The following is an 18663-nucleotide window of genomic DNA, read 5'->3' on the forward strand; positions in this document are numbered from 1 at the left end:
CTTGAGTACCAAATGAAAGTACACCACACAAGGTATATATCAAATATATATGTATTTATTCTAAACAGAACCCCTCTACACACAGATGAAGGTATCAGCAGCGGATTCCAGTTTAATTACTATATTCTCTGCCTCAGGGTGGCAAAGACAAGTCAAGGCACTGAATTTGAGTTTAGTGTGGATGATGGCTGCAACCCCTCTCCCCAGTTTACCAGGCAAGCGGTTAGCGTGGATGATGTAATTTTTCAGAGGGTAGCACCACCAGCATGTCAGGGGAGGTATTGAGTGTCAGCCAGGTTTCTGTCAACGGAAGGATGTCTGGTTTATCAGTGACCAGGAGGAGGAAGATGTCAAGCTGGTGCTTGACGAGGGAGTGTGTATTAAGGTAATAAATCGAGAGGTCAGAGGTCAAAGTACATTACAAGGATGTCGATTAGCATACGATAAGTTGCACAGTATACCTTATGCCCTAGGGGCCTCACAAACCATATACTAAAATAGTGGTATAAGAACCACGTCTGAGATAGAAAGCAGGGAATCGCTGGAGCTTCTAGGAACAACCAAGGGTTAGGAAGTAGGAAGCCCACAGGAGACGCTTGCAGTGCCTAAACACAGCCGTGGGTTACCATTGACTTTCGGTGGGAAACAAACAAGTTACAAAATTACAATTTAAGGACACTTCCGGAAGGACTACGATGAAACCCCTTTATCAGTGACCAGGAGGAGGAAGATGTCAAGCTGGTGCTTGACGAGGGAGTGTGTAGTAAGGTAATAAATCGAGAGGTCAGAGGTCAAAGTACATTACAAGGATGCCGATTAGCATACGATAAGTTGCACAGTATACCTTATGCCCTAGGGGCCTCACAAACCATATACTAAAATAGTGGTATAAGAACCACGTCTGAGATAGAAAGCAGGCCTAGGGCCTGGGGAATCGCTGGAGCTTCTAGGAACAACCAAGGGTTAGGAAGTAGGAAGCCCACGGGAGACGCTTGCAGTGCCTAAACACAGCCGTGGGTTACCATTGACTTTCGGTGGGAAACAAACAAGTTACAAAATTACAATTTAAGGACACTTCTGGAAGGACTACGATGAAACCCCTTTAAACTAGGAAACTTCGAGAGTCAAGACCCACGGGAGCACCAGAGTACTTGTGTTACCTTACCCAGGGAAGCCAGGTGCATAGATGCCTTTTGGTGTCGGGTTTTGTCGTCGTTTTCATTGGAGAGCTGCAAAGAAGTGCTGTATGCGACCAGAGGAAAAGTGTCCCGGTGGATCCAAGGGTGGATCAAAGATCTGAAGAACCTGAAAGCAGAAGGGATAGAGTCTGGGTCACTTGCCAGTGACCAGGATGGCAATGGAAAGCTGCCATCCGATTTCACGTGATTTCAGGTAAAAAGGTGAAGTTTGTCTCTTCAGCCACGTGTCCAGAAGGCGTTGACGACAACCAAGTGCTGGATTTGAGCTGTCCCACAAAGGATCTAATTGACTACAGTGTCAGTATCCGGAATGAACCCAACAAGACTAGGCAAACACAATCCACACAGGATGTCGAGATTGACTTTGTTGCAGACCAGCAAGGTCTAGGGAGCTTCTCCTTTACAGGGAAGCTGGAGCAAGGCTGGAGCACCCAGGAAAGAAAGTTAGATTCAAATGAAAGTCTTCAGGGGGCTCACTAGCCAAAGGGCCAGGAACCGCAAAGACATGTCAAGCTGAATTACAAAAGCGGGGCCCACGGGACACTCATGGAGTGTTGGCCTCTGAGCTTCAGTGCAAATGGTGCTCGGGGCTGGATCTTTAAACACTCCAATGCACAACTTTGGGATACCTCTGGAAGTAGGTGCAGGTAGCAAAATGCAGGATGTACAGGAGTTCCGGTCCCACGTCTCTCATGTCCTCCACAGGTCTTAGCTTGCTGTGAGCGAAGGTTGGGGTCAGAGATGTCTGGAAGTCCATGTCCCGTGTCACAGATTCTTCAGGTTCCAGCGGGAGCCTCGAAAAGGCAGACTGGCATCTTTGCTGTTGGTGCCTGTTTGAACAGGGTGGTCACTCCTTGACCACAAGAGAGATGTCCTCTGTCTTCCAGTCGAAATGGAATGTGGAAGGTCCAGGATATATATTTCAGAATTCCGTCCAGGATAATCTAAAGTCCTAGGGACTGGGATTCCATCTTTATAGGAAAGATAGGGGATGGACTAACTCTATGGCCCCTCCTATGGGTGGACCTGGGGAGGGGGTGGTTACACCCCTTCCCCTTTGTGCCATTTTTGCACCAGAGCTGGGGCTGAGTGCCCTAGCAACCGGTTTGAACTGGGCTATGCATGGAGCACCTTGTGTGCCCCAGGCAGTGTCTGAAAAGCATTCACTTAATGCAACCATCCCTGCCCCAATACACTAAAGCCTGTCTGGGGAGGTGCCAGCACCTCCCCTGACAGGAAACCTATTGTCCAAGCCTCCCCTGCTGGAGTCTAGCAGCAGGAGGGCAGACTCGTGTCTATGGCAGCAGCATTGCTTTTGTGATACTGGGGCTCTGTTTAACTTTAACCGGGTTTAACAGTAACTACATGTCTTCTCCCTCTAGAAGGGTTGAATGCAAACCTCGCAGCCAGGACTGGCAGGGAGGTAGTATTCCAAAGTGTTTGACACCTTACATAACATGTTTTCATAAAGCCAAACCAAAGTTAGCATTAACCTCGAGGACTATAATGCTCTTAAGAGTATATGGGATGGCTATATCATAGATCAGCTATAAGGAGATGGTTACGAAAGCTGCAGAGGGACTCAGCTCATGCTAAGGCACCCTCTCACAGAAAGCCAAATACTCTGCCTCCAGGACTGTTGAGGCCTGCCACAGGAGTGGCTTATAGGTTCATAAGTGTCTATATATATATATATATATATATATATATATATATATATATATATATATATATATATATATATATATATATATATATATATATATATATTCACAGAAAAAACCATAGGTTATAGACCATATATAGTTAGGAATTTGCATTTACAAAACCTTGAAAATTCACTGAAAAAACCATAGGTTATAGACCATATATAGTTAGGGATTAGCATTTAAAAAACCTTATTTTATTTGCACAAAACCATTGAAATTCCATATATAGTTAGTTGCACTAACTATATATCGCGGACCCGCAATCCACTGCTAATGATGTCAGATATTACATCATTCATGACATGGTCAGTGACATCACTGATGACATCACTGATGACATCTCAAATGACATCACTGATGACATCACTGATGACAACACCCAGTGACTGTATGTTTCTGTAAATTTAAAATATGTCTTACATATTGAAGAATGAGTGGATGTATAAGTGTCTGGATGAAGGATTTAGTAGGTGCATGACTGACTGTATGAGAGAATGATTAAATGTGTCTCACTGAGTGTATGGGTTAGTGATTAAAGTGTCTTAATTTGGCAATCATTATTTATGTTGTTCTGTAAACTGCTGCATGTTTAAATCAGTAGCTATATCAGTAACTATATGGGTTATTGAATGGTTGCCCAAGTATTTGTATGGGAGACTGAGTATGTGTGTGGGTGGCTGGGAGGTGTATAACTCTGTGCATAGATGTGTGAGCAGTTAATTCCCTAGGTGTATGGGTTCAAAAGTGCATGTAGAAACAGCTGTATGGACAGTTGACTGTGTGCATGAGTATATTGGTGAGTGAATGGATATCTCAGTGCTACATGTCAAAGTAAGTACATATGTAAAACACACTCCATGTGAGAGTTGACATATATAAATAACTGAACACAAGAGCCAGTGAATGTGTGAGTGGCTGTATGAATCATTGTGAACTTGTATCAAGGATTGTATAAGAGAGTAAATATGTGTTACTATATGTTTGAATAAGTAAGGTGTGTATAACTGTATAGTTGAGGAAATGGAGATGTGATTGATTCTTTGCATGGCTGACTAGGTGTGTGAGTAACTCCATGGATGTGTGACAGTCTGTGAGTGCCTGTTTACACTGAGTGTATCTAAGGTTATATTAGAGTCTGAAGATGTATTATCACATAAATGATATCATCAGTGATGTAATCAGTAATGTCAAATGAGATGTCAGTGATGTCATCAGTGATGTCATTTGAGATGTCATCAGTGATGTCATCAGTGATGTCATTTGAGATGTCATCAGTGATATCATCAGTGATGTCACTGACCATGTCATGAATGATGTAATATGTGACATCATTAGCAGTGGATTGCGGGTCCGCGATATATAGTTAGTGCAACTAACTATATATGGAATTTCAATGGTTTTGTGCAAATAAAATAAGGTTTTTTAAATGCTAATCCCTAACTATATATGGTCTATAACCTATGGTTTTTTCAGTGAATTTTCAAGGTTTTGTAAGTGCAAATTCCTAACTATATATGGTCTATAACCTATGGTTTTTTCTGTGAATTTCAATGGTTTTTTAAAAGCTAATATCTATAGCTGTAAAATATATTCTTTACTAAGTGACGTATCACGTAGCCCATGAGACGCCTCATGATGCATCGCATAACCGTGACGTATCGTCTCTGCAGCGCAAACCAAACCCAAAACGTAAGCGCGCCAGAACACGCTTAAAGATATATATATTTTTTTTTAACCTTAATTAGACAAAATCCACACGTGCACATATCACAAACGTTCAAAAAACACAATATGTCGGACTCCCGTTACGCTGCCAGTTAGCTGCCCGGTTAACGTACCAGGAAGCCCCTTTACCGCGAAAAATCGCAATTTTTTTTTCTTTTGCCCCGCAGGGAACTTTAATAGCCCCCTCATCAATCCTAGGGGTTCAGGAGGGGTCTGCCTTACCCCTTTCATTCATTTACACCTTTTTTTTTTCCACCTCTTGTCTCTCGATCCTACCGAGAGACAAGATGGCGGCCGCTCCGGACTGTTTACAATGTTGACAGCCAATCAGCTACTCCTCAGACTCCCGTTACACTGCCGGTTAGCTTCCCGGTTAGCTGTCCGGTTAGCTGCCCGGTTCGCGTACTAAGACGCGTCTCTACGGCGAAAAAATCGGATTTTTTTTTTTGGGCCCCGCGTGGCTTTATAATATCCCCCTCATCAATCCTATGGGGTCAGAAGGGGTCTACCTTGCCCTCTTTCCTTCATTTCCCCCTTTGTTTTGGTCTCCTCTTGTCTCTCGATCCTACCGAGAGACAAGATGGCGGCCGCTCCGGACTGTTTACAATGTTGACAGCCAATCAGCTACTCCTCAGACTCCCGTTACACTGCCGGTTAGCTTCCCGGTTAGCTGCCCGGTTAGCTGCCCGGTTCGCTTACCAAGACGCGTCTCTACGGCGAAAAATCAGATTTTTTTTTTTTTTTTGGGGCCCCGCGTGGCTCTCTAATATCCCCCTCATCAATCCTAGGGGGTCAGAAGGGGTCTACCTTGCCCCCTTTCCTTCATTTCCCCCTTTGTTTTGGCCTCCTCTTGTCTCTCGATCCTACCGAGAGACAAGATGGCGGCCGCTCCGGACTGTTTAGAATGTTGACAGACACCGGAGAACCAAGCAGCTTCGCTTCGCAAAGTTCCGATACGCGAAAAGTTCGCTAACCGGCTGAATGGATTTGCACGAAACTTGGCAAAATTGTAGGGACTGTTAGCCCGATGTGCCTTTGCTAGGTCTCAATACATGTGCTCCAGTGGATTTTGAGTAATTTAGGTTAAAAAAAAGATATATATCTGGGCGGAGCCTAACCACACATCTGATCTGATTGGCTGTCAGCACTTCATCCAAGAAGTGTTGGCAGCCATCTTGGGACCAATATACATGATAGCACCTCATTAAAAAGCATTGTAGTTAATAGAGGGTTTTAGGACTTTAGTTACATTATAAATCATTTGTTGATGGTACCATACTCGTTTTAGGAATTGTGGTGGGTTCTAAGGTGACTTTACCATGTGAAAAAACCTTCTGCTGTGATATCATGAATATTGTTTGAAAGAAAACTAATATCTCATGATTTTCCCACAGTGGTTTGAAAGGGGATCTATAAGCTAAACTGAAAGCATATTTTCTGTAAATTCACATTATCTTTCTCAGTCATGTGAAAATGAAGTCTGACATTCTCAGTAAAACATGTACATCCAACAAGGACAGAGACTGTCAGTTGATTCCTTTGTGTTCTACTGCAGCCTCCTAGAGTGTTCTAAAGAACAACTAGAGCGCTAACAGTCCTACTTATCACAAAGGAATGGCACACCTGAAGCCATCTTGATTGGAATAAAGTGGTAACTCTTAAAACATTTAATTTAAAACGAAACAACATGAGGGGGCATATTTTGCCATAGAAAGTATGATTAGTGCTGCAGAATGAAAAATTAGGGCACATTTTGAGTGACTTCTCAAATCCTTTTCTATTTCATTAAAACATTCTGACATGCAGTCTCCCAAAATGGCCACCAGAGACAAAAGAGCCCAAATGTAGCCCAAATATCACCCTGATGTAGCCCAAGTATAGCCCAATGACAGAATGTCCCAGAGTGTTCTAAAGAACAATTAGAGTGCTAACAGTCCTACTTATTACAAAGGTATGGCACACCTGAAGCCATCTTGATTGGAATAAAGTGGTAACTCTTAAAACATTTAATTTAAAAAGAAACAACATGAGGGGGTATATTTTGCCATAGAAAGTATGATTAGTGCTGCAGAATGAAAAATTAGGGCACATTTTGAGTGACTTCTCAAATCCTTTTCTATTTCATTAAAACATTCTGACATGCAGTCTCCCAAAATGGCCACCAGAGACAAAAGGGCCTAAATGTAGCCCAAATATCACCCAGATGTACCCCAAGTATAGCCCAATGACAGAATGTCCCAGAGTGTTCTAAAGAACAATTAGAGCGCTAACAGTCTTACTTATGACATAAGTATGGCACACCAGAAGCCATCTTGATTGGAATGAAGTGGTAAGTCTGAAAAAACTCAATTTAAAAAGGAACAACATGAGGGGGTTAATTTTGCCATAGAAAGTATGATTAGTGCTTCAGAAAGAAAAATTAGGGATCATTTTGAGTGACTTCTCAAATCCTCTTCTATTTCATTAAAAAAATTCTGACATGCAGACTGAAACATGCACTTTGAATACCAGCAGCAGACGTCCCTGGTGAGCAGTAGCTTTACTACAGTGATCTAATGTGCAACTAGAGTGCTAACATTCAGAATTTATGGCAAATGTGTGACACATCTGAATGCCTTCTTGATGGAACCAAAGTAAACAAGCATTGAAAATGCAATAGATCTCGCCCTCGTTTAAGTTAAAGCCATTCTGTTTGTAATGAGGTGGCTTTTTAGCTTTGCTTTTATTAGTGTTTTTTCAACTTTCATGTAAATAACATGCATCTGTATGCATATAAGTATATGTATGCATGCATTTATGTTTGTATTTATCTAGATATACAGATGATATATGTTTATATATGTATGTATATATATATATATTCACTGAAAAAACCATAGGCTATAGACCATATATAGTTAGGAATTAGCATTTACAAAACCTTGAAAATTCACTGAAAAAACCATAGGTTATAGACCATATATAGTTAGGAATTAGCATTTACAAAACCTTGAAAATTCACTGAAAAAACCATAGGTTATAGACCATATATAGTTAGGAATTCGCATTTGCAAAACCTTATTTTACTCACACAAAACCATTGAAATTCCATGTATAGTTAGTTGCACTAACTATATATCGCGCACCCGCAATCCACTGCTGATGATGTCACATATTACATCATTCATGACATGGTCAGTGACATCACTGATGACATCACTGATGACATCTCAAATGACATCACTGATGACATCACTGATGACAACATCCAGTGACTGTATGTTTCTGTAAAGTTAAAATATGTCTTACATATTGAAGAATGAGTGGATGTATAAGTGTCTGGATGAAGGATTTAGTAGGTGCATGACTGACTGTATGATTGAGTGATTAAATGTGTCTCACTGAGTGCATGGGTTAGTGACTAAACTGTCTTAATTTGTGCATCATTATGTCTGTTGTTCTGTAAACTGTTGCATGTGTTGATAAGTAGCTATATGAGTAACTATATGGGTTATTGATTGGTTGCCCAAGTATTTGTATGGGAGACTGAGTGTGTGTGTGGGTGGCTGGGAGGTGTATGACTCTGTGCATAGATGTGTGAGCAGTTGATTCACTAGATGTATGGTTTCAAAAGTGCATGTGGAAACAGCTGTATGGGCGGTTGACTGTGCGCATGAGTGTATTGGTGAGTGAATGGATATCTCAGTGCTACATGTCAAAGTAAGTACATATGTAAAACACAGTACATGTGAGAGTTGACATATATAAATAACTGTGCATAAGAGCCAGTGAATGTGTGAGTGGCTGTATGGATCATTGTGAACTTGTATCAGGGATTGTATAAGAGAGTAAATATGTGTTAGTATATGTTTGAATAAGTAAAGTTTGTATAACTGTATAGTTGAGGAAATGGAGGTGTGATTGATTCTTTGCATGACTGACTAGGTGTGTGAGTAACTCCATGGATGAGTGACAGTCTGTGAGTGTCTGTTTACACTGATTGTATCTAAGGTTATATTAGAGTCTGAAGAGGTTCATTGTATTATCACATGAATGATATCATCAGTGATGTGATCAGTAATGCCAAATGAGATGTCATCAGTGATGTCATCAGTGATGTCATTTGAGATGTCATCAGTGATGTCATTTGAGATGTCATCAGTGATGTCATCAGTGATGTCACTGACCATGTCATGAATGATGTAATATGTGACATCATCAGCAGTGGATTGCGGGTGCGCGATATATAGTTAGTGCAACTAACTATATATGGAATTTCAATGGTTTTGTGTGAGTAAAATAAGGTTTTGCAAATGCGAATTCCTAACTATATATGGTCTATAACCTATGGTTTTTTCAGTGAATATATATATATATATATATATATATATATATATATATATATATATATATATATTTATATATATATATATATATATATATATATATATATATATGTATATATATATGTATATATATATATATATATATATATATATATAAAACAGCTGTAAGATCGCAATTAATAACAACCACAGCGAGCTCGAGCATACTGGAGTCTGTTTTGATGGGAAGCAGGCTGTTGAAATTTTATACATACATATATTTTTATATATATATAAATACAGTCCAGAAAAAGGTAAGAACGCTCACTTAGGAGACAGAGTGCTGATGATAAATTTAATCAGATAACCGTTACGCGTTTTGACACGTGTAGTGCCTTGATCACACGATTTTTGCATTACACCAAGACATGCATAAATAATACATAGACATTGAAGAGGCACAAGGTAACCACCCCATTTTGCATCAACTTTGGCAGACATGTTGGAAAGGTACATTTCACAATCCACACAACTCACATAAGAATATCACTATTGGATTGAAACCAATGTAAAACATATGCAAATGCATTTTAAAAGTAAAATACTGACATCAAACATTGTGAATAGAGAAAATTGATAAACCCCATTCAAAAATGTTGCCCGTATTAGCGGGTTAACAGTTTAACAATCGACTGCAGAGTGCCTGAAGGCTCACGGAGCTTGCCTAATGTGACCTGAACAACTCGAATACTGGCGGTCTAGTGCCCCCAAAGAAGAGTAGCAAAACAAATATGCATGCGGTCTAGTCCCCAATGTTGCAATTTCTGATTTAAAAAACGGGGGGGGGGTTTGGGGTTTCAATTTCTGGACACAGATGGCGGGGGTAAAAAGTACAGCCAAGTGCAAGTGGCAGAGGAACCATGTGCCTTAAATTCCAAGAAAAACTAAACATAAACATAAAACACAAAACACAAAACTCTCCTTCCAACTGAAGAAAGGAATAATGTAAATATATCTGAAATTACCAAAAAAGTGCTCAAGTGTGGTAAAAAGTCTCTTATCTCAGTGAAAGTTAATTAGGTAATATATATATATATATATATATATATATATATATATATATATATTACCTAATTAACTTTCACTGAGATAAGAGACTTTTTACCACACTTGAGCACTTTTTTGGTAATTTCAGATATATTTACATTATATATATATATATGTATGTATATATATTACCTACTGGCGGTCGCCAGTAGGTAGTTATAGTTAGGATTTTTTTCAATGTTAAATCTCAAAATTCTATTTGGAATAACTTTGGCACCGGTTGACGAATCTGCCTGAAAATTTCCTGAAAATGGCCTCGTCGAGCTCCGGTCCTTCCTTGAAAGTTTGGGGGGGATTCGTCAAGCGGGGGCCGAGATAAAAGGGGGGTCCCAAAACGCGTTTTCCCCATGTTAATTTCCATAGGGCGGTCGATTTCACTTTTAGCCCGAACGGCTGAATGGATTTCCACCAAACTTGGCAAAATTGTAGGGACTGGTAGCCCGATGTGCCTTTGCTATGTCTCAAGATATGTGCTCCAGTGGATTTTGAGTAATTTAGGTTAAAAAAATATATATATCTATAGGCGCTCTCCAGTGCGCGCACCGGAGTGCGCTCCCGGCGCGACACGCGACTTGCGCGCAGGAAGCTGATTGGCTCTCAGTTGTCTGTAAACATTCTAAACAGTCCGGAGCGGCCGCCATCTTGTGTCTCGGTAGGATCGAGACACGAGAGGTGGCCAAAACAAAGGGGGAAATGACCATAAGGGGGCAGAGTAGATACCCCCTGTACCCCTAGGTTTAATGTGGGGGCCATTAAAGGGCCCCGCGGGGTCTCACCTTTTTTTTTTTTTTTTTCGATTTTCGCGGGGGAAGCGCCTGGTACGCGCACCGGGGAGCGTATCGAGGAGGGTACTATGTAAAAATAATGACTTTAAAAAATTGTATGTTTATGTTTTTTTTTATTTTTTTTATTTTATGTAAGTACCTACATGTAGGTACTAATGAAGAGACTTAAATTTAATGTTCACCATTTTCTTTGTAGACATCTTGCATGTTGTTATTGTATTTTTTGTGGTATATGGAATTCATAACATAGTCTGTCTGGAAAGGAGAAACAGATCTTATAAGCACTCCCTGCGAATTTCTAGGGGATCATGAGTAGTCTATCCTGCTCCCTTATGAAAATGAGGTGTAAAATATTCATAGGAGATAATATAGTGGGAGAAAGGTAGTAACTATGAGTAAACTTACTATGTAACAGAAAAATAGTTGAACAGTATACTATAAGTGTCACTTTATATTTTAAACATTTTTGGTAATACTTTATGAATTACATATAAAAATGAATATTGTCTGAAACAATTTGAAATTATTAAATATAAATTTATTCCTCTGATTCTTTTTCATAATTTAATAAAATTTCTAACATAATATTGTCCGGAATTTCCTCATAATTATAAGTACATGATTCCATTTCTTCCAAACATTCTATTAACTGTTCATCCAAAGAGTCATCCATGAAATCTAGTTCATCTTTTTGGTCTTCTTGTTTTTCCACCTTTATATTGATAGAAGTAACATTTCCTTGATTTTCTCCTTCCATTTTCTTTCTGAAAATTGCATACAAATTAACTATATTAGTAGAGTTAGGGTACTGTATACCAGAGAAGCCTAACTCAATCCATAACTATTACAGAGAAGTCTATCTCTATCTATAATTTTTACAGAGGGATAGTATATAACTAACAGAATATTTTTTCTGAAATTAACTTAAAGTGTACAATATACTTCCATAATAACAATTTACCTTGGAGAAATCAGGTGAAGTTGTCAGTGTAATTTGTTCTCAAATGTACTTCTGGAAGCAGTAGTCAAAATGGCTGTGTTTCCCTCTCTTCTTTTATACATATTCTTGTACTTAACCAATGAAACGTCAGGAAATAGTCGTAGAAAATGAAAGAAAGTTTTTAATTGGTTGTAAATTCTAACATTTCATATGTGTTTTTGTCATGTAATTTACCTCAGGATATTTAGTCAGGCCTACAGCATAATTTTCTCAATGGAATTCCTTCAAATTTGGGAAAATGGTAGGGACTGCTATGTAGTAGGGCCTATTCTATATTTGATGAAAGTGTCTCTAGTGGTTTTTTTGTAAATTGCTTTCCCACCTTTTTTTATCGAGCGCTTACTGGTGCGCGCTCCTTTACGCGCACTGGCAGCGTTACGGGAGTCCTCCATTTTGTGTTTCGGTACAATCGAGACACAAGATGGAGGGTAAACAATGTTCGGTATGGGTAGAAGGGGGCACGGTAGAGACTTTTTGACCATCTAGGTTTTCTGAGGGGGGCTTAGGAGGCCTATAAAGGTTAAAAAAAATAAAAAAATCTTTCATTTTCCACGGGGGGAGCGCCTGGTACGCGCACCTTTAAGCGTACCGGAAAGCGTAATTTGGTGAAAAATAGTGAAAAAAGTTAGAAAAAGATAAACGTTTTGAATGATCAGAGGTAGGGTAGCTCTGAAAAGAGCTTTTGGGTTTTGTGGTTGATTTAGGTACCTACAAGTAGGTTCCAATGCACATTCTTAAATTCAGAAGGAATATTCTATTCCCTTCATCTGAGAAGTGCACACCATCTCCTCTGTAGATGTCTTGCATGTTGTAACGCAAGTTATTATTGTATATTGAACCCATTCCATAGTCTCTCATGTAAGCAGAAACAGATTTATTCACATGTTTCCGTGCTTTCTCAAATTGTGGACAAAATTGGTTGGACCAGTTCCATTTCTGTCTTTGGCATATATTAGAAAATACCAAGGCAGTTTGTGGAAAGAGTGTCATTAATTGATCAAAGGTGTCCTTTAAAAGCATTTCCAGACCAACCCCAGTCATAGTGCCTAAATCATTTCCTCCACAGTGCACTATTAAGAGGTCAGGTTTTGGCAAATGCATAAAGGTTTTCACCAATGGTATCAATTGGTGACATTTTAATCCTCTCTGGCCAATCCACTTGATTTCCACATTTGATAAATCAAGGTTGTGAAAATGTCTGCTATCTGCATACCTTTGAGCCCAGTGGATGTAGCTGTGTCCAAGGATCCAGACAGAAAACATGATGAGAGATGGTTCTGATGCAGTCAGATGATGTGTGGGAATGAAATGGCAGTTGGAACAGTAGGAGTTTACAAAAAAATAATTGTGGAGTTTCACTGCTTTTGAATCAGAAGCAATGATTGGTGGATTCAGATAGTTGAAAACTTAAAGTTAGGGTGCATGGTTGTGTTGTGTTAAAGAAGCAATTTGAATGGTTAAAAAAAGTCACTAAAAGCTAAAATACTCTGGATAGGCTGGTGTATTGAGGGGTCAAACAGCCTTGCTGAGTTAATTTGCAACATTGTACAATAAACTTTTGAACCTGAGAGTTCAGTTAGGAGGGAGTTGCTATGGAAACAGATAGAAAGATCTGAGAGGGGGAAGGGTGTTGGTTTCAAAATAGTGAGGGAAAACCTTTGATTGGTTGAATTAAGGCATATGTGTACAAAGTTAGAGATTTTCTATGCCAGTCTGTGGTTTCAGTGTATTGAGTGCACACTTTTTGCTCTGTTAAAGAGAAATTGGTGTGTGTGTCTGACACTGTTTTCAATCTTCCAAAGCTTTTGTAAAGGTAAGTAATGATTTATTTAATTTACATAGAGACTTGTTTGCTCTATGGAGAATATTTATAAGCAGATAGTTATGTTTTAGAAGTCAAATGGTATGCTAGTATATAAGTTCTGTGTTGTGTTTCTTATATGTTATTGAAAAATCAATTTTTGGGTGTATATGATTGGTATTTGCATTTGGCCCTTTTTTATGATTGCCTTGTGCAGCTGATGCATCACTTTAAACATGGGTAATAAGTGATGCACTGGTGGCGCAAGGCCTTCATAAATAAGGCTCTGACTTTGTTTGCTGTTGATTTGATTTTGGATTTTTGATAATGCTTGATATCAACATTTGAAAGATAAAGGATTTGTTTTTGGGGAAACAGTGATGTTTCAAAAGTGATATTCTGTGCTTGTACATAGGTTGTGCGCAGTAATTTTTAAATGTTATTCAAAAATCGATTTTTGGGTGCAATTGATTGGTATTTGCATTTGGCCCTTTTTTATGATTGCCTTGTGCAGCTGATGCATCACTTTAAACATGGGTAATAAGTGACTCACTGGTGGCGCAAGTCTTTTATAAATAAGGCCCTGACTTTGTTTGCTGATATTGAGTGGTTGTACATAGGTTCTGCGCAGTGTTTCTTACATGTTATTCAAAAATCGATTTTTGGGTGCAATTGATTGGTATTTGCATTTGGCCCTTTTTTATGATTGCCTTGTGCAGCTGATGCATCACTTTAAACATGGGTAATAAGTGACGCACTGGTGGCGCAAGACCTTCATAAATAAGGCCCTGACTTTGTTTGCTGATATTGAGTGGTTGTAGATAGGTTCTGCGCAGTGTTTCTTTCATGTTATTCAAAAATCGATTTTTGGGTGCAATTGATTGGTATTTGCATTTGGCCCTTTTTTATGATTGCCTTGTGCAACTGGTGCATCATTTTATACATGGGTAATAAGTGACGCACTGGTGGCGCAAGGCCTTTATAAATAAGGCCCTGACTTTGTTTGCTGATATTGAGTGGTTGTACATAGGTTCTGCGCAGTGATTCTTACATGTTATTCAAAAATCGATTTTTGGGTGCAATTGATTGGAATTTGCATTTGGCCCTTTTTTATGATTGCCTTGTGCAGCTGATGCATCACTTTAAACATGGGTAATAAGTGATGCACTGGTGGCGCAAGGCCTTTATAAATAAGGCCCTGACTTTGTTTGCTCATATTGAGTGGTTGTAGATAGGTTCTGCGCAGTGTTTCTTTCATGTTATTCAAAAATCGATTTTTGGGTACAATTGATTGGTATTTGCATTTGGCCCTTTTTTATGATTGCCTTGTGCTACTGGTGCATTATTTTATATATGGGTAATAAGTGACGCACTGGTGGCGCAAGGCCTTTATAAATAAGGCCCTGACTTTGTTTGATGATATTGAGTGGTTGTACATAGGTTCTGCGCAGTGTTTCTTTCATGTTATTCAAAAATCGATTTTTGGGTGCAATTGATTGGTATTTGCATTTGGCCCTTTTTTATGATTGCCTTGTGCAACTTGTGCATCATTTTATACATGGGTAATAAGTGACGCACTGGTGGCGCAAGGCCTTTATAAATAAGGCCCTGACTTTGTTTGCTGATATTGAGTGGTTGTACATAGGTTCTGCTCAGTGATTCTTACATGTTATTCAAAAATCGATTTTTGGGTGCAATTGATTGGAATTTGCATTTGGCCCTTTTTTATGATTGCCTTGTGCAGCTGATGCATCACTTTAAACATGGGTAATAAGTGACGCACTGGTGGCGCAAGGCCTTTATAAATAAGGCCCTGACTTTGTTTGCTGATATTGAGTGGTTGTACATAGGTTCTGCGCAGTGATTCTTACATGTTATTCAAAAATCGATTTTTGGGTGCAATTGATTGGAATTTGCATTTGGCCCTTTTTTATAATTGCCTTGTGCAGCTGATGCATCACTTTAAACATGGGTAATAAGTGACGCACTGGTGGCGCAAGGCCTTTATAAATAAGGCCCTGACTTTGTTTGCTGATATTGAGTGGTTGTAGATAGGTTCTGCGCAGTGTTTCTTTCATGTTATTCAAAAATCGATTTTTGGGTGCCATTGATTGGTATTTGCATTTGGCCCTTTTTTATGATTGCCTTGTGCTACTGGTGCATCATTTTATATATAGGTAATAAGTGATGCACTGGTGGGCCAAGGCCTTTATAAATTAGGCCCTGACTTTGTTTGCTGATATTGAGTGGTTGTACATAGGTTCTACGCAGTGTTTCTTTCATGTTATTCAAAAATTGATTTTTGGGTGCAATTGATTGGTATTTGCATTTGGCCCTTTTTTATGATTGCCTTGTGCAACTGGTGCATCATTTTATACATGGGTAATAAGTGACGCACTGGTGGCGCAAGGCCTTTATAAATAAGGCCCTGACTTTGTTTGCTGATATTGAGTGGTTGTACATAGGTTCTGCGCAGTGATTCTTACATGTTATTCAAAAATCGATTTTTGGGTGCAATTGATTGGAATTTGCATTTGGCCCTTTTTTATGATTGCCTTGTGCAGCTGATGCATCACTTTAAACATGGGTAATAAGTGACGCACTGGTGGCGCAAGGCCTTTATAAATAAGGCCCTGTCTTTGTTTGCTGATATTGAGTGGTTGTAGATAGGTTCTGCGCAGTGTATCTTTCATGTTATTCAAAAATCGATTTTTGGGTGCAATTGATTGGTATTTGCATTTGGCCCTTTTTTATGATTGCCTTGTGCAACTGGTGCATCATTTTATACATGGGTAATAAGTGACGCACTGGTGGCGCAAGGCCTTTATAAATAAGGCCCTGACTTTGTTTGCTGATATTGAGTGGTTGTACATAGGTTCTGCGCAGTGATTCTTACATGTTATTCAAAAATCGATTTTTGGGTGCAATTGATTGGTATTTGCATTTGGCCCTTTTTTATGATTGCCTTGTGCAGCTGATGCATCACTTTAAACATGGGTAATAAGTGACGCACTGGTGGTGCAAGGCCTTTATAAATAAGGCCCTGACTTTGTTTGCTGATATTGAGTGGTTGTATATAGGTTCTGCGCAGTGATTTTTACATGTTATTCAAAAATCGATTTTTGGGTGCAATTGATTGGAATTTGCATTTGGCCCTTTTTTATGATTGCCTTGTGCAGCTGATGCATCACTTTAAACATGGGTAATAAGTGACGCACTGGTGGCGCAAGGCCTTTATAAATAAGGCTTGTCTTTGTTTGCTGATATTGAGTGGTTGTACATAGGTTCTGCGCAGTGATTCTTACATGTTATTCAAAAATCGATTTTTGGGTGCAATTGATTGGTATTTGCATTTGGCCCTTTTTTATGATTGCCTTGTGCAGCTGATGCATCACTTTAAACATGGGTAATAAGTGACGCACTGGTGGCGCAAGGCCTTTATAAATGAGGCCTTGACTTTGTTTGCTGATATTGAGTGGTTGTAGATAGGTTCTCCGCAGTGTTTCTTTCATGTTATTCAAAAATCGATTTTGGGGTGCAATTGATTGATATTTGCATTTGGCCCTTTTTTATGATTGCCTTGTGCAGCTGATGCATCACTTTAAACATGGGTAATAAGTGACGCACTGGTGGCGCAAGGCCTTTATAAATAAGGCCCTGAGTTGCTATTGTATAAACTTAAATATGTTGCAATTTATTGTTTATATTGTTTGCTTTTTAACATTACTTTGTTGTTTACTAATAGTGGTCTTTCATGTGTTTTTTTAACAGAACAACAGATTCAAATCAACTTCTGAAAAGCAAGCAAAAATGCCTTCAAGGCAAAGAATTATCAAAAATACCATACGGAAAAGGAGAACATCAACACCAGAGTTTATGGAATCCTCTTCAACAACTACTTCAAAAAACACCAGAAAAGTTTCTGGTAAGCCAATTAAGTCTTTTCTTCGCAACATATGTCGTATAAAAAAAAATGATATTGCTAATGTGAATATACAGAAAAAGTCAACAAATCTAAAAAGGAAGGAGAGGCCCACAAAAAATGTCTCGATTGGAGCAGGAGAGAAGAGAATGGATAGCAATAGAAGGGTAAATCTTTTTAGGGACATTCGTAGGCGAATGTTTCGCAATAGGGTAGTTTTAAATTTGCTAAAAAATGATAGGAAAAGTAAACTGAGAGCTGCTTTTTACAAGAAAAAGAAAAGTGTAGAAAAGATTGTTGATCAGGCTTTTGAAGTTAAGAAAAAATTATTTATTTTAATAATCAATAGAATTAGGATACTTAATAAGGCCATTGATGTTTTCAAATCGAACAGTAGATGGAAAAGAGTTATTAATCGGAGTAATTTTTGTGAAGTATTTTCTGGTGAATGGATACATAGTTCAAGTTCTGAGCCTTTTTTCAATGAGGAGAGTTACTTTCAGGAAAATGATTTGGTGCATGCAGTTGACACCAGTGGTCGAGCATATGAAGTGAAAGATGGTTGTGTGATGGAAAAAGAGAAACTTGTATCTAGAGATGCAGAAGAGGTGTTAGCTGATGAAGTTTTAGGGAGACGTACTAAGGGTCCAGTGTACACATGGAAATGCAGTAGTATTTGTAGTGTGCGACAGGAATCAATCGATTTGCTTAGAAATTTCTTACGTACATATAGTAAGAAAAGTCTCAAACAAATAATGAAGATCCTGCAAGAGTTAGATCCTTGTAGAGTGAGAGAAAGCACAGGTTTGCATGGGCATTCACTAGCTTGTCTTTCTAGAAAAGTTTGTCGGAGTGTTTTTCATCATTTTAGGATGTTAGCAGTGCATCATAATAACGTGAGGAAATTAGTGAGAAAGTTGTATTATGCAAAAAGTCCCTCACTTAAGCTTAAACAGTGCTCTTTTGCATGGATCTGAAGTGGATGTGAAGACTATTTGTGAAGAAATTGAGTTTTGTTATTTTGGGAACAAAGAGGACAGTGTAGAAATAGATATAGTAATGGATGGTAATGCAGAAGATAATGGACAAATTTCAAGTATTGAAAAGTTTG

The 18663-nt window shown here is 38.9% G+C and overlaps 1 protein-coding gene across 1 annotated transcript in view; it reads left to right on the top strand.

Moving 5' to 3' along the window:
• LOC147692327 (gastric inhibitory polypeptide receptor-like) overlaps nucleotides 1-18663 on the top strand; it is a 1656621-nt gene that overhangs the window by 236916 nt on the left and 1401042 nt on the right. The window lies entirely within an intron of this gene.

The sequence above is a fragment of the Lissotriton vulgaris genome, chromosome 9 (genome assembly GCF_964263255.1).
Source record: "Lissotriton vulgaris chromosome 9, aLisVul1.2, whole genome shotgun sequence".
Classification (NCBI taxonomy): Eukaryota; Metazoa; Chordata; class Amphibia; order Caudata; family Salamandridae; genus Lissotriton; species Lissotriton vulgaris.